This window comes from Rhineura floridana, chromosome 2 (genome assembly GCF_030035675.1).
Source record: "Rhineura floridana isolate rRhiFlo1 chromosome 2, rRhiFlo1.hap2, whole genome shotgun sequence".
Taxonomy (NCBI): Eukaryota; Metazoa; Chordata; class Lepidosauria; order Squamata; family Rhineuridae; genus Rhineura; species Rhineura floridana.
The window spans coordinates 178,101,914-178,110,194 of NC_084481.1; the positions used below are offsets into that span (position 1 = coordinate 178,101,914).

The 8,281-nt window shown below is 41.1% G+C and overlaps 1 long non-coding RNA gene across 3 annotated transcripts; it reads right to left on the bottom strand.

The window, feature by feature from the left end:
- Positions 1-252: 252 nt before the first annotated feature.
- On the bottom strand, positions 253-7,052 carry LOC133378377 (uncharacterized). Of its 3 annotated transcripts, XR_009760988.1 has the most exons (4): positions 6,947-7,052; positions 3,562-3,706; positions 2,539-2,597; positions 253-419 (listed from the first exon to the last, which is right to left on the bottom strand). It is a non-coding gene; the product is annotated as an uncharacterized LOC133378377 (long non-coding RNA). The 3 variants fall into 3 exon arrangements; XR_009760987.1 differs by lacking the exon at positions 2,539-2,597; XR_009760989.1 differs by lacking the exons at positions 2,539-2,597; positions 6,947-7,052 and adding an exon at positions 6,066-6,114.
- Between the last annotated feature and the right edge of the window lie 1,229 nt (positions 7,053-8,281).

The following is an 8,281-nucleotide window of genomic DNA, read 5'->3' on the forward strand; positions in this document are numbered from 1 at the left end:
ACATTGGTTGGCAAACTGCATTGCAAACTGCATTGCAGGATGGCTGTGTTTCGGTTCTCGTCTTGGAAAGTGCAAATTTGAACTCAGTCAAATTTCTTTCCCATCCCTATGTAGGACCATGGCAGGAAGAAAAGGGTTAACTTCTGGTCCTGATTAGTTCCCTTGTGGTCGCTTTTTTTCAACAAAAAGCCTTGCAGTCAGTCTTATTGTATACAGTAACACATTTAACATAGCATGCTCATTTGGCCCATGAAGCCAGACCTCAGTTTGAAAGGGGGATAGCATTTTTAGCTGTGACTATGAATGAGCTTTTGGATAGACAGAGATGTTAAGAAATAACTTTAGTGTTCTTGGATGACTGGACATGTCTCTCAGCTGCTTCTGGAAGATGGCACCCTTCAATTAGCGTAGTTACAAATCTGAATTTGGAGAGAATCAGAGAAAGGCAGAATCAGAGAAGAGGTTTGAGAGAGAGAGTTTATCTGGGCAGGAAGCAGCCTGGACTGGAACATTGTGCTGCAGAAATCTAGTTGCTTTCCTTCTATATTTGTAAATAAAACAGATTTTACAAATCTCCCAACTATGCTCTGTAACATGAATTTCACAAGTGTGCAGCTTTTCACCTGGGCTTCTCACCACTTGGGGAACTGGGAGTACTTAAGAAAACTATGGTTGTATGTTTGTGGGGTTAATGTAGATGCCATATTCCGGGTCCCCTCCAAATGTGATTTTATATCTCTAAGATGGTAGTTCTGCAAAGAAAAAGAGCCTGCTAAAATAGTCAAAACAATCTTAAGTTGATGGCTCTAACCAAGCCTTTAAGTATCTGCTTTGCTACCTTAAACTTGGGCCAAAGTCTTCCATCAAAACTGCTAACTGAAAATTCTGGAAGGTGGGCTAAAAGGGGCAGAACTTCCTCCCTCCCCTAGCTGGAGGTGATGTCATAAATGTCTGTGTGTCTGTAAAGGAGAACAAAGAACTAGCAGACTTGAAATGTCCTAAAAAGATCACACTAATGCCATACATTTAAATCACATTTAAAACACATGGCTTTCCCCAAATAATCCTTAATTTGTTAAAGGTACTGGGAAATGTGAAGTGTAAAGTTCACGCCTTCTGGGAGAAAGGGTGGGATATAAATCTAATAAATAAATAGATTAAATAAATAAAGCTCAGTTCCCAGGATTCTGTTGGCAAAGCTCTCTGCTTTAAATGTATGGTGTTGATGTAACTACAGGGGCTTGACTTGCTCTCTGTGCTGAATTGAAAGTGATGGCTTTGGTGCCCCCCAAAAACCTAATGGGGGAATAAGATCTGTTGCAGTTGTTCTATCTTATGCTCAGCCTGTATATATGTGCAAATAAACCATATAACACAAAGATATGAAAAGCTTCCAGTGACCACTTTTCCAAGGAAACCAAACCCAAGGTATACTCTGAGCCCTGTGGGATCTATTACCACTCAGAAATTGGAGTGCACATTAAAATGTGTTTCCCAATTTCTGCAACTGCCCAAAACTTGTCAGTGAAAAAAAATGGAATCAAATAGTTGCTTGGTTCGGGAGCAAATGGAACACAAGCAGTTCTTTTAATTTCAGCAAGATTGACATAATTTGGGTAATTTGATGCAGATAATGATGAAGCATATGCTATCAAATCAATCGCCTTTCCACACATTGCTAAATAAATGTGCAGCTGTTACTCATTTGCAGCAGAGGATCTAAACATTTTCCCTTGAGTGAGGAACTCTATTGTGAGGATATAACATTTTGAAATGCCCAAAGCACACAATGGCCTACAGAAAGCAGATTTCTCCTCCCAGTTTGTGCATCCATTGCTATTGTGACTACCACATGAAAGGGGGTTTTGTGGCTAGGCCAGGCTGGGACTGTGGATGGCATACCCAAATCTAGACCCAGAGAGTCCAGTGGCTTGAGCTGGGCAAGTTGGTGCTTAAAGTGGATCAAGCAGAAGTGACACCTCTGTTGACGAGGTAAGTGCAGAGTGCAAGCCCCATATCTTTCATGTATCTCCTGTGGCATGAATAGCGATGAGTGAAGCATGTCTATTTCCTCACAACATTTGTGGTGAACTTTCACATTTTTGCTTGGGTTTTTTATTTAATGCTTTTGAGGCCCTGTTCTGAACATTCATCTGTGACCTGTGCCTAGGATGATCAACGTTTGATTTTAAAAGCATTCACCTTCATGTGTCTATGTGCCCTACTCCAAATAAAGAGCCCTCCTCTGTAAAGAGCTGCCAGATGACAGCCCTTTGTTTGAAGATCTCCACTGTTTGAAAGGCTGTCCAGTCCAAGTCTAATTTAAGGATAAAGAAACATAGGAGGGCCTATAAAGTGGCCGAGCAATAGCTAGCACCTGGACAATGGAATGCGCAGCCACATATGCCACCCAGCCACATGGTGAGATGCACTGTATTTCTAATATGGTAATATAAAGTTGCATCTAAAGGTTGTATTCAATTAATTCCTAGGCTGCATTCAGACTGCACTTTATTCTGTTTCCTGATGATTCCTTACCTTATAATTTCTGCATTTTATTTAATTGTTCAGACGAGATAAAAGCCAGTTTCAGAAATCTAGTGGAATATAGTGGAGGTTTAGCACTCATTTCTATGATAAACACTGTATCGGTCAAAAAGTCAGAGTTCCTTAACACAAGAGGTACTACATTATGAAAGGAATGTTAGAAATTGGGACAGAAGTGCTACCATTATAATAAGTTAAACTAATGCAATAAACTCCATGTCTGAATGCAGTCCTACTCAGAGTAGATCCACTGGAATGAATGAATCTAAATTAGTCATGTCTATTAACTTCAATGGATCTACTCCTGAGTAGAACTAAAATTGAATATTGCCGTACATGTACAAATTAGCATATGCATATTTTTTACAAATTTTGTGCAAATTTGTACCCTCATTTATTCTCTGTTTTGATGATGTTTCCCTTTTTTCTTAGCAATGTGCAGTTAGCCACCCTAATTCTCCCATAGGACAGAATTAGGGAGCATATCTGTGGCAGCCCAAGGCAGTTCATGGGCATAAGCAGGTAAATCATGAGCTGAGCAGAGCCTTGTAGATTCTGGACAAGTTAATGGAGTGATGATCTGTTAGATGGCAATAACAGAAAATTAGTGATGCTGTCAGTGTTTAGTAGAGTAACTTTGTACTTTCTGCAACACATTTCATCGCATCACAGCTGAAAGGCTTTGAAGAGGACTGTTGTATGGCACACTGCCTGTACATCTTCAAGATCATATTGTTAATTTAAATTCAACAGGTCAGCTCCATAGATAGTTCCCCTAAAGTTCACAGAGTGTAAAATAGAAAAATGCATGTGCCATAGTGTAAGGAGCAGCCGAAAAACCAAGAAGAAAAATGCCTTAATAGACCAGTAAAGGTTGCAATGTATTACACCCTCTTTTAATTACAACATCTTTTAGTTTTTAGGCGAGAACCATCAGCTTGTAAAAAAAACCCAACTTTTTATCTCATTGAACAGATTTCTATAAGAGGGGGAAAGACCCATGAGGATACTTACAGTATATTGCTCCAGCTGTTCTTCATTATGACATATGTAGCTATGGCCCTTATCAACTCACTGCAGTCTATTGTTTTTCTCCTTAGGTGATTAATGATTAAGACAAGTGAAGATCTTTCTACTTCACACAGGGGATTATATATGTCTGTTGACAGAATTATCTTGAATTAGAAGTAAACAATGAAGTAATAAATGTATGGTTTAACAAAAACTGGTTTAAACATTTCACAAATGTGATTTCAACAAAAAGTCCATTTTTTATTTTGTTTTTAACTGATGTCGATAGTTGCATGACATTTTTCAAAATGAACAGTCAGCTAGAAAGAAAACCATTATACTTGCATTTGCTTGGTTATCACTGATATAAATATCTCCACAAACAAATTGTTGTTTTTTAACACTTGAACACTTTACATAAATTGATACAGCAGCACTAGTTTAATGTCCTTGAATTACCCATATATAATTAACTCTTTTTTCTCTCTGTATACCTAACATAAAGAAAATCCTACAATGCGTTTGTGAATCCTGATATCACTCATGTAATCCATCAACTTTTAGGATTCCATTTCTCCAAGAGGCAACCTTGACTGGGATTTTTTTTCCCATTCTCCCACCTAATTGATGATCAGTGTAGGAAGCCCTTTGTAGCAGTGGTGCAGCCAGGGCAGGACTTTGGGTCCAGAGTCCAGGGGCTAACTGATCAGGAGGGCCCCCAAACACAAGAGGGGTGGTGAACTACATTTGAAGTAAGACTGTATCTGGACTATACATTTAAAGCAGTATCATACCACTTTAAATAGTCATGGCTTCCCCCAAATAATCTTGGGAACTGTAGTTTGTTAAGGGTCCTGGAGACCTCTATTCCCCTCACAAAGCTACAGTTCCCAGAGTGGCTTAACAAGAAATCCCTCTTCCCAGGGAACTCTGGGAACTGTAGCTCTGTGAGACGAATTCATGTCTCCTAACAACTCACAGCATCCTTTACAAACTACAGTTCACAGGATTCTTAGGGAGAATCCACGGCTGCTTAAAGTTATATAATACTGCTTTAAATACATAGCCCAGATGGGGCCTAACTAAAGTAATATGTATGATCCTTTAAAGGGGGGGGAGGCTCACAAGGCCATTAAGTCTAAAATTACCTAGCTGCACTACTGTTTTGCAGTGCCCATCTGCTCTGCTTCGGGCAGCCATCTTTCTTCAGTGCTCAACCCTAACCTGAAAGCTGGTTCATCCTTTTGCTTGCCTCCCTTGATTAATCTATGGCAGTCCTCTCTATCTGTCCCTCAGGATTCTGTCCAAGTCATACCACCTCTCCAAGCCACACCACACATCAGCTCTGCACTCTACTTGAGTGTTTTTGCAAAGTTCAGGGGTTCCAAAACTGTGGTTCATGGACCCAGGGCTGGTGCCAGGCATGACTGGGCCTTTGGGTGCCAGCCTGCCCTGAGCCCACTGCTCCCAGCCTCCCCTACAGATAATACGGGACTGTTCCACCTACCTCTTCTCTCTTTCTGTGAATGCCCTGTGCACTGGGCATGCAGGTTGCTGCCATCTACCAAGATGGTGGTGGAAGCTTCTCTAAGGGCTAAACCCACCACCACCATTGTCCTTGATGGCACACATGCGTGCTACCCTGCATGCGCACACATGCCTGCCATCAAGATGGCGGTAGGGGCATCAGCCCCTTAAGGAAGCCTCTGTTACCACCACCTTGGTTGAAGGCAGCTGCACGTGCAGTATGCAGGGCATTCACAAAAAGGGAGAAGTAGGTGGAGCGGGCGGGTGCTGTGGGTCCACATGGTCTGTAGGGGCAGGGACTGGGAGCTCTGTTTCTGCAATCTGTGGCAGGATCAGGAGTCGACCATGCTAAGGATTGTGGAAGGGTGTTGGAATGTATGAGGTTCAACTCCAGCTTGTGGGTTGAGGCTGCATGGGGTTAAAAAGGGTAGCTAGAGAAGAGACATCTTGGTTGCTAGGCTATACCTATCCCTTTGATCTCCTGCTGTCTCTCCCTTCCTGCTAGACTGATATGCAAAGGATGTTGATCCCAGTTCCTTCCCTCCTTCCCAGTCTTCTTTCTCTCGAGAGGGGAGCAGACATCTTTCCTTTGTCTCTCCCTCTTCACCAGCATGAGGGCGAGTACTGGGCTCAGTGCTCGTTGCTCCAACTTAGCTAGTTAGCTAGATATAGGACTCTTTCCTAGCAAGTATGTACTTCCGGAATAAAGTAGTTATTTCTTATTTTAAAGCTTAAAGCCTCTGTCTGACTAATTCACAGGGAAGGTAGAATCTTATTCAATATTAGAAACAGTGTGCCTCTGAATACCAGTAACTGGGGAACACAAGCAGCAGAATAATATAACCCTTAATGAATACCAGAAATTCCAATGTGATTGCCAAAGACTCATATGTTCATATTTGCACACACACACTGTAGCCGTGTGAGCCAGAACCATGCAGAAATAACTTTCATGAAGATAGGTGAGTGTATAATGATACCTATTACCCCTTCATCGTTGTCTTTTTCTGGCACAGAGACCTAGGCAGCGTCCCTATAGGGTTTGCAGTAAGCAACCTGCAGCTATTGCTCACATGTGATGTCAATCAGCATTGCCTTAAAGGTCAAGGCTTTTTCTTTTAGGCTATAGATGAAAACTTTGCTTAATAAAAGATGAAGAACCTCACCCTGTGTCTTGTGCTTGCTGTTTTGATTTAATAGACACCAGGGCTGACCTTCATACATGAAAACTAGCAAAACGTACACACACAGACACCCCTTTAAAGAAAATGTTTTTTTGGACATTTCTTTGCCAGAACAGAATGTTCAACAATTATCAGCCGAAAATAGAAGGTGAAGAACTAAAAACATAAACTTGTTTGGTTAGTCCTAATTGGGACTTGAAAAGATAATGAGGACTCAACAATCTCACTCACACAGTCCCAGCTGGTCCTATTAATGGTTAGCTGCATATACTACAGTTTTCCTTATTTTGAGTCCAGAAACTCTCAATTAATGACAACAAATTCCATTTGTGTAATTTCCTACCACCTTTTACAAACCATTTACAATGCACTTCCAAAGAATTATAGCACAGTAAATGTTCAGCACTGTCTCCCCATAATAACAAAATTCATTATACAGCATTACAGAATTAACAGAGCAATCCAACTCATGGGAAGCCAGCAGAAGGGGAGGAGGAGCCAGTGGGAAGCTCTGCAGCATCCATTTCCCATTTGGGAGCCACCAGACTGGCAGAATATCAGCTCCGCGAGGAGCTGTGTGCATGAGCAAAGATGAAAAAGGCAGCTGTCACAAATACTCCTACTGGTGAGTAAGTGCTCTTCATTGACTTCCATTAGAATTATTTTCTTAGACTAACCTTTTTCTTGGCGTAACTCTGGCCTGGATCGGGTCCTGCAGGAGCACTCCAAACAGGAGTTGGATGTTGTGTAAGTCCCCCCCCTTGGCTCCTTCTCTGACACGCCCCGGAAAACCCCTTTTTCAGTCCCTACACCAACTTCTGCCACTACCCCCTCCACTGGGCTGGGCTTCCCCGGTGGACACCTGGCTGAACTGACAGGGTCCCAGGTCTGCTGCAGCAGAGGGACTTCTACCAGTGGAGCCTGGTAGAGCCCAGCAGAGCCAGGACCCTGGTGGCTCAGCTGGGTTTTTGCCATATCCAGCTCCCCTCAGCCTGGTGTAAATACAAGTTGCATTGTGCCCTAAATCATGATATCAGGAAAATTTCAAAGAAATTAAGTTCCCAAGGAGGCCCTAAAACAAGCGGGACTTCAACCATAGGGAGAAAAATCCTATGGGTAATTCCATGAAAATATCAACCTACAGACTGATTGTTCATTTTCATGTATAGTAAACATGTTCTATTTGATTTTAAAGATAATTTCCCAAAGTTTTATTATCTGGCAGTAGTTTTACACAATGGTATTTCACACATGAGTAAAACTACCAGAAGCATGGCATGCAAAATGACTCAGTATAGCTCTCCCCCCCCAAAAAAATCTTCAGTTAAAGACCTCTTCAAGAAAACAGATTTATGAAAATAGGTTTATGATGCTTTTTTATGTTAGGAACAAAACCAGATAAGCTTAGCACAATAAAACCTATGTTGGTTTGGCATGTTACGTTGGTCACAAAAACACAAACTTTCCCACCCTCATCAAATGAAAAGAAACTCTTTATGTTTTCACTTCATTCCCTTTGAAGTTGTTAGCATTAAAAAAGTGATGAGATATTACCTGAAGTGTGTTTTACGTGCAATAACTCTTGTGACAAACCTAACACCACATCATGCAACTTACACAGCAGGAATGTGTTGTCATATGTGACTTTTAAATCTCTTTTTAGAATTGTCATAGTTCTTTCCTTGAGGATTTAATAATTATTAGGTCTGTTATTTGTACCATATCATCACTGTTGGTAATCTTACAGAGTTTTACAAAAAAAGGCAGGCCCCTGCCCTCAAGAAGCTTACAATCTGAAATACAAGTCAGATAAGGGGAGGGTGGATATATGTTATTTCTTTTAGAAGATAATATAACTGTATGTTAATATAGTTAGAAATTAGATAACTTTAGGATAATTATCAGTAAACTTCAACAAGAAAAGTGGAGAATTGATATTTCTCTAGACCTCCCTCTTATTTGAAGCACATCAATGGTTCTATCAGGTTCCCCTCAGATGGCTCAAGGAGGCA